This window comes from Malus domestica, chromosome 10, assembly GCF_042453785.1.
Source record: "Malus domestica chromosome 10, GDT2T_hap1".
NCBI lineage: Eukaryota > Viridiplantae > Streptophyta > Magnoliopsida > Rosales > Rosaceae > Malus > Malus domestica.
In genome coordinates, this window is record NC_091670.1 from 5,817,401 (window position 1) to 5,824,760 (window position 7,360).

Sequence of the window (7,360 nt, forward strand, 5' to 3'; positions counted from 1 at the left end):
CATGGGCCTGCATGACCACTTTTAACGCAAAAATGGATGAAAACTACACAGAAGGATCAAATTAATTTGCTGCAACCAATTTTAGGGACGAGATTGATTGATTGATTTTAACTTCAAGGACCCAAAATAAGGAGTTATACCAATCTCATGGACCATTTTGATGAAACCCCTTAAAAAATATAAAGAAATCTTTTCTTCTAGCTAGATGATCTTATCACATGAACTGATAAGGTAATTAATACGTGGTCATACATTGTGTCGATTAGCTTTTACTTTTATGTAACCATCGTCTGCCTTCTTTGTATATTCACGTGAAACAAGTGAACACCCAGCATAGGTTTCATCGTCCAACTCTCTATAAGTACCTCCCAACTTTCTTTATGAATACAAAAAGTGATAGATTTATTCTTCACAATTAATTTTTTTCATTTGATCATGGTTACTAACTTAGAAGCTGAGGGTGGATTTTTATATTTTAGAGGGAGGAGGAAGGGGAGAAAAAGAGAGAGGGAAGTGAATAGTGCAATTGAGATTGAGAGAGACTTGAAAAAATTATATGGAACTTATTATTACTTTACTATAGAAATGAGTGGCATGGGAGAAAATGGACCGAGGAGACGGTGTAAATGGAAGAAGGTATATATATATATATATATATATATTCATTACTTGTTTGTTGCTTAATTTATTTTTCTTTTCAATTTTCATTTAATTATCAAATGATTAATTTCTCTTAACATCTTATTGATTGAATGTATTGTTTTCAAAATTCAATCTCTTCCTTGTCTGTCTCAAATTCTTTTCCTACTCATCCTTTGTTCATAGAATGTCGGTCTTCTGGTTATTTTGACCCTTTAGGGTGTTTTGAATGTTGTAGAAGAAGATTAGTATAAAGTATTTAACTTGCTTTCACGATATTTAAATTTCTTCAAAGATTTTGACTTGTGAAAATTCTTTGCAGGAGAAGAAAATGTTGAGACACTGCCTTCTCAGATAAGGACATCAAAACATGTCTTCCCTTTGGAGCAGGCAGGATTTAGATTGAAGGGATTCTTTATGCTAGAGATGGCGAGGTAAACATTTTGTGTGTTTGCTATGGCCTTTTACACTCTCCGGCTGGATTTTTTTGAGCATGCCGATGCAAACAATGTGGCGAATCCCTTGCAGCACATAATTGTCTGCTCTTCTTCCGATTAGGTCAATGGCATTGGCTCCGTTGCCTTGGAATGTTAATATACGGTTAACTAATATGTAAACACCCTAATTGGAGCAATTAGTTCTCATTTTATGGGTTATTTTGTATATTATCTTATATATAGTCCTCTCCAATTTAACTGCGGATGTTTGGATGGCTTTAAGGTGATGTCAAAGCTTATGTATTTGGACATATACATAAACTATTGTTTAGTATAGGTATAAAGCACACCAAGCAGACTTCTGGTCTCCTTATAATTTGTTAGTTTGATCTACATTGAGCCTTTGTAGCTAGTTGGCCTTGCGCTATATCTGAGATTTAGCATAGTTATTAATTATTAATGTAAGACTACAAAGATATTATCTAGAATTATTATCTAATTGTAAAGATCATTGTATTCTAGACACAGTGAGAAAATTATTGGTAATATGTCATTGAGTGTGTATTATTTGTTCCCTAAAAAAATGAAGAACAATTGACCGGATTGTGAGTGGCAATGGACTAAATATTTTAACATGAACATGAACTTCGAGAATATAGAACTTAATTTTTTATTTTTTTTTACCGTTGGATTTAAATTTGAACTGTGACTTATCGTTGGATTTGAAAAATATATATATGATCAATTACATCATATTCAAAAGATTGCCCCCAAAAAAAAAAAAAAATTGATATGGACCATTAATAACCAATGGTTGATAAATCGAAAGACTGAGCTTGAAACCCAAGTTATAGTCTCTCTACCCCGCGGCCCGGTTGTCGACCAATCACCTACATTTTCAGTGATTTTTTGAAAAATATACTAATTATGTACATAAACTTTCTATATTTAGAAAGAAAAATATTCTTATTACAATTGCACAATAAGAATTTTAGAATGTCAATAATAGTTCTCTTTGAATTTTGTAACTGTTATATGCATGTGAGACATCCTCAGTCATTTCACGCGAAGTTGATGAACATTTTGTCTGCGGCTATCCCAACTTTATTACCAACATCACCTGGGCGCTTTAGTGGACATGAAATTAAATATGTGTGTCGTAAATTATTTTAGTTATATTTTACTTTATATAACTATTGTCTACCTTTTCTGTATGTTCACGTGAAACAAGTGAAAGATATTTGAATTTCATAACTACTATTCTTTGCCATTACACGTGAAACTGGTGAACGTTTTGTCTATGGCTAAACCAACTTTACAACCACCATCACGTGAACTGACAAGGTAATTAATACGTGGGCATACATTGTCTTGATTAGCTTTTACTTTTATGTAACCACCAATCGTCTTCTTTGTATGTTCACGTCAAACAAGTGAACACCCAATATAGATTTCATTGTCCAACTTTGTATAAGTACCTCCCAGCTTTCATTATGAATACATAGGGTGACAGATATATTCTTCACAATCAAGTTTTTCATTTGATCACGGTTACCAACTTAGAAGTTGAGAGTGGGTTTTTATATTTTAGAGGGAGGAGGAAGGGGAGAAGAAGAGAGTGGGAAGTGAAGAGTGCAATTGAGATTGAGAGAGACTTTGAAAAAACTAGATGGAAGTTGTTATTACTTTAGAAATGAGTGGCATGGGAGAAAAATAGACGGAGGAGAAGACGTAAAAGGAAGAAGGTATATATATTCATTACTTGTTAGTTGCTTAATTTATTTTTCTTTTCAATTTTTATTAAATTTGTAAATGACTAGCATCTTATTGATTGTATGTGTTGTTTTCAAAATTCAATCTCTTCCTCGTCTATCTCAAATTCTATTCCGATTCATCCTTAGTCCATAGAATATCAGTTTTCTGATTAGACGATATTTAATTTTCTTCAAAGATTTTGACTTGTGTAAATTCTATGCAGGAGCATGAAATGTTGAGACACTGCCTTCGCATAAGGACATCAAAACATGTATGTCCTTCGGAGCAGGTGGGAGATAGATTGAAGGAATTTTGCATGCCCGAGATGGCCAGGTAAACATTTTGTGTGTTTGCCACGGCCTTTACACTCTCTAGCTGAATTTTTCAAGCATGACGGTGGAAATGAAGTGGCAAATCCCTTGCGGCACATCATTGTCTGCTCTTCCGATTTGGTCAGTGTTTGTGGCTCTGTCGCCTTGGAATGTTAACATAAAGTTAACGAATATGTAAACACCCTAATTTGAGTAATTAGTTCTCATTTTATGGGTTATTTTGTATATTACCTTATATATAGTCCTCTCCGATTTAACTGTGGATGTTTGGATGGACTTTAAGGTAATCTCAAAGCTTATGTACTGCGGGTTAGTATAGGTACCAAAAAGCACATCAATCAAACTTCTGGTCTCCTTATAACTTGTTGGTTTTGCGTTACATTGAACTTTTGTTTGACCTTGCGCTACATCCAAAATTTAGCATAGTTATTCATTATTAATACAAGACACAAAGATACTATTTAGAATTATTATGTAACTGTAAAGATCACTATATTTTAGACAGTGAAATTTATTGGTAATTTGCCATTGAATATGTAAATTTGTTTCCTTGAAAAAATGAAGAAATTTTGATTAGATTGTGAGTGGCGATGGACTATCTTCCCCTTGCCACGCGGACCCAGTTGTCGGCCACTCCAACATTTTTTAGCGACCTTAAAAAAAATATTTAATGTGCACATCAAATTTTTTATATTTTGAAAAAAAACTAGTCTTATGATTTTTAGAGAATCAATAATAGTTATTTTTTAATTTTGTAATTGTTACATGCATGTGAAACATCCTCAGTCATTTCACATGAAGTTGATGAACATTTTGTTTGTGGCTAACCCAACGTTACTACCAATATCACGTGAGTGCTTGAGCGGACATGAAATTTAATATGTGTCGTAAATTGTTTCGGTTTGATTTTACATTATGTAACTACCGCTGGCTTCTCTGTATGTTCACATGAAACAAGTAAAAGATATTTGAATTTCGTAACTGCTATATGTATGTGTCATCTTCTCTGTCATTTCATGTGAAACTGGTATATAGTTTGTCGATGGCTAAACCAACTTTGTAACCACCATCATGTGAAGTGACAATAAAATTAATATTTGAAGGTCACCTCTTTTATCCCTTTTATAATAAACAACCTTTGATTATAATCAGGTTAAATAGTAACTTACTGTTTAAAATAACAAATACCAAGCATGTCTTTCAATTTTTAAAGAGTAAAATTTAGAATTGGTACTCGAACTTTCACCTAAGTTTAGATTTGGGCCATGAACTAAAAATCTGTTATTGAAGTCCCTAAATTTAACAAAATGTGCGCTATTAGTCATTGCCGTTAAATTCCATCTAAAATTTAATTAGTTCGATAATGTGAGGAAACCATATGTTTGTACCATATTTGACCAATCCCAAAATTACCGAGCACCGGTCAACGTTATATTGTCAAGGACCCAGAAGAGTTTCCCTCCAATCAGGAGGCCAATCACAACGCGACACGTGTCGACATCAGAAGCGAATCATAGTGCGACACGTGTCAACATCAAAAGCCAATCATAACACGAGATGTGTCAATGTCAGAACAAAGCTAGAAACTCTCTTCTATAAAAGGAGATCATTCTCCCATAATATTTCATAATTTCATTTGTACTAAATCATTCACTAATACTCACTAAAGGAGAGCTTGAACCTATGTACTTGTGTAAACCCTTCACAATTAATGAGAACTCCTCTACTTCGTGGACGTAGCCAATTTGGGTGAACCACGTACATCCTATGTTTGCTTCCTTGTCTCTATCCATTTACATACTTACCCACACTATTGACCGGAGCAATCTAGCGAAGGTCACAAACTTGACACTTTTTGTTGTACCAAAGTCCCTACTTATTTTTGTGCATCAACATTTGGCGCCATCTGTGGGAAATCGCACTTATTCCTACTCTCTTCAACTTTGTCAAGTTGGTTTCCACCATTGGTACACTCTCTTTTGACCAGGCATCCATCTCCAACATAGGGAGCGAAGGAAGCCATAGCACATATAACGACACCCCCATTGCGCCTAGTGTAAGGCAACGAAAGAAGGAACGAAAGAAGTTTGCTCTTCAAGCTAAATTCAAAGAGCTAGAGGCTCAAAACAACAAGATAGCAATGAAGAATGAGGTCTTCCAGGAGCAGTATGAGAAGTTCTTAGAGACGCTCTATGAGGCTAGGCATACAAACACACGAGTTCATCACATCTATGGAACTCAACCATCAACTGGGTGCCCCTCAATACGAAGGGTCACCTGCCTTCGACATGGATATTCCTGACGATGAAATACGAAGGGTCACCTGCCTTCGACATGGATATTCCTGACGATGAGTTAGTTATTCATCGAAATGTCAATCAACATGAGACTTCTTTCAACCCAGCTGCTTCGACCCTAAGTATGAGAAGTGAAGAAAGACATCTTCTTACATATGGAATGGAAGGATCAAGAGCAGGTTACCATGGCTGTCGAGACTTCCTAAGATAGCGATGAAAAAAATCTATCCATATAGGCTCAAGGATCGAAGACCCAAGATTCATCGAAGGGCTCGGTCCTCTACCACATCGTAGGCCAACGCCTAATCCAAGAAAGGAATCACATGCCTTGAAGGGACAAGAAGGTGAAGGAGACTCGGGGGACTTCTAAACGACATGTCTAGAAAGCCAGAATGGTGAATCTAAGAATAAGCCACATGCCTTTAACCAAACTCCTATACTTCCAAGGGATGAGGAAAACTTACAAATGAGAGTTCTAATGATGCATGACTCCACTCAAGACCTTATTATCCTGCATCTCATTGCAGAGGTGATCAGGTTAAAGGCCGAGCGTCATGTCCAAATCCTTTGCTGGGATCAACCAAGGTCCGGCCCTCTGACAAAGAGAATCATTAGCATCCCTCTACAAAGAGAAACAAAATAGAAGCTTGGTTTACAACTCTATACTGGAAGGGAGGACCCGATTGAACACCTTAACCTCTTTGAGTCCACCATGGCATATCGGATGCACACTGACGAAGAGCGATGTCTTCTCTTCCCTTCCACCCTCTCTGGTGGAGCTCTAAACTGATGACTTGTACACTATTTGCCAGAAGTCGGACGAGTCATTAAGAGAGTATGTTAGTCGCTTCAGCCATGAGTATTCTTGCTGCGCTGAGGCAGATGACAAGACCGCCCTCAAAGCCTTCACGGCAGGCCTACGTGATTGTTTCTTCAAGTACATGATCAATGCCAACACTTGGAAGACTTACTCTGAGGTGATGGCACATACTTACTACCACGCATCCGCCGAAGCAAGGACATACCAAGGGAACCCCCATATGGTTAACCCCATCAACAAGTGGGAAGTGGAAGTCAAGTTCTACCAAGTGAGGAGATCTTGGCCATTCAGACACTTATTGCATCATCTCATGCCTCATTTAGCTACTCGCTAAGTCACTAAACGTATTTGTCTCTTGGTAAGAGGAATGATTTTTATTCTCAGCAAGCCTATTATAACAAGAGGGATAAAAGTTCGTATCAAGACAACCAGGGGTGAACGTACCGTTGACTATTATGACTATGGGGCCAAGCCTTACTATTTCAATGGGGAGGATTAGGTACTAAAGTAAATGCTATTATAAGAAGGCAAGCACATTACAAATGTTTTGACCCTCAACTGCTTGAGATCTTTGTCACACAAGCCATTCGACAAATATTTAAAGAAAAGGGAATTCAGACAACTTCTTCTGAATCTTTTGCATTCCTAGCACTAGAACACTTTGTCGACCTACTTTTATACTCCAACTCAGAGCTTCAACATGCGTACTTTGACACAAAGTATGTGATACTAAGTGTTACAACCAACACGGTTCACATATCAAAAGCATGGATCCCTTTATGCATATCAAAACATTCATAAGTATCACTCATATCAATCAACATAAACATCATACATTCCAACACATTCATACATAAACATCTACATTCCAACACATTCATACATAAACATCATACATTCCAACACATCCATACATAAGCCAATTGTGCTTCGAAAGGGTTCAACACACTTTGTGTCATTCGACACTTGCTACAATGTGCCTCGACACCTTGCCCTTATTCTCACCAACTAAGTGATGAAGGAACTCACCTTCGTGCCACTAACTAGGTGATGAAATGTACAACCCGTACTCTCATTCAT

The 7,360-nt window shown here is 36.7% G+C and overlaps 2 long non-coding RNA genes across 2 annotated transcripts; both read left to right on the forward strand.

Moving 5' to 3' along the window:
* The first annotated feature begins 398 nt into the window (after window positions 1–398).
* LOC139189074 (uncharacterized) lies at window positions 399–1,629 on the forward strand. The gene is made up of 2 exons (XR_011572576.1): window positions 399–636; window positions 962–1,629. It is a non-coding gene; the product is annotated as an uncharacterized lncRNA (long non-coding RNA).
* An 876-nt stretch (window positions 1,630–2,505) lies between these two features.
* On the forward strand, window positions 2,506–3,526 carry LOC139189075 (uncharacterized). Its single transcript, XR_011572577.1, has 2 exons — window positions 2,506–2,821; window positions 3,055–3,526. It is a non-coding gene; the product is annotated as an uncharacterized lncRNA (long non-coding RNA).
* Window positions 3,527–7,360: the final 3,834 nt, after the last annotated feature.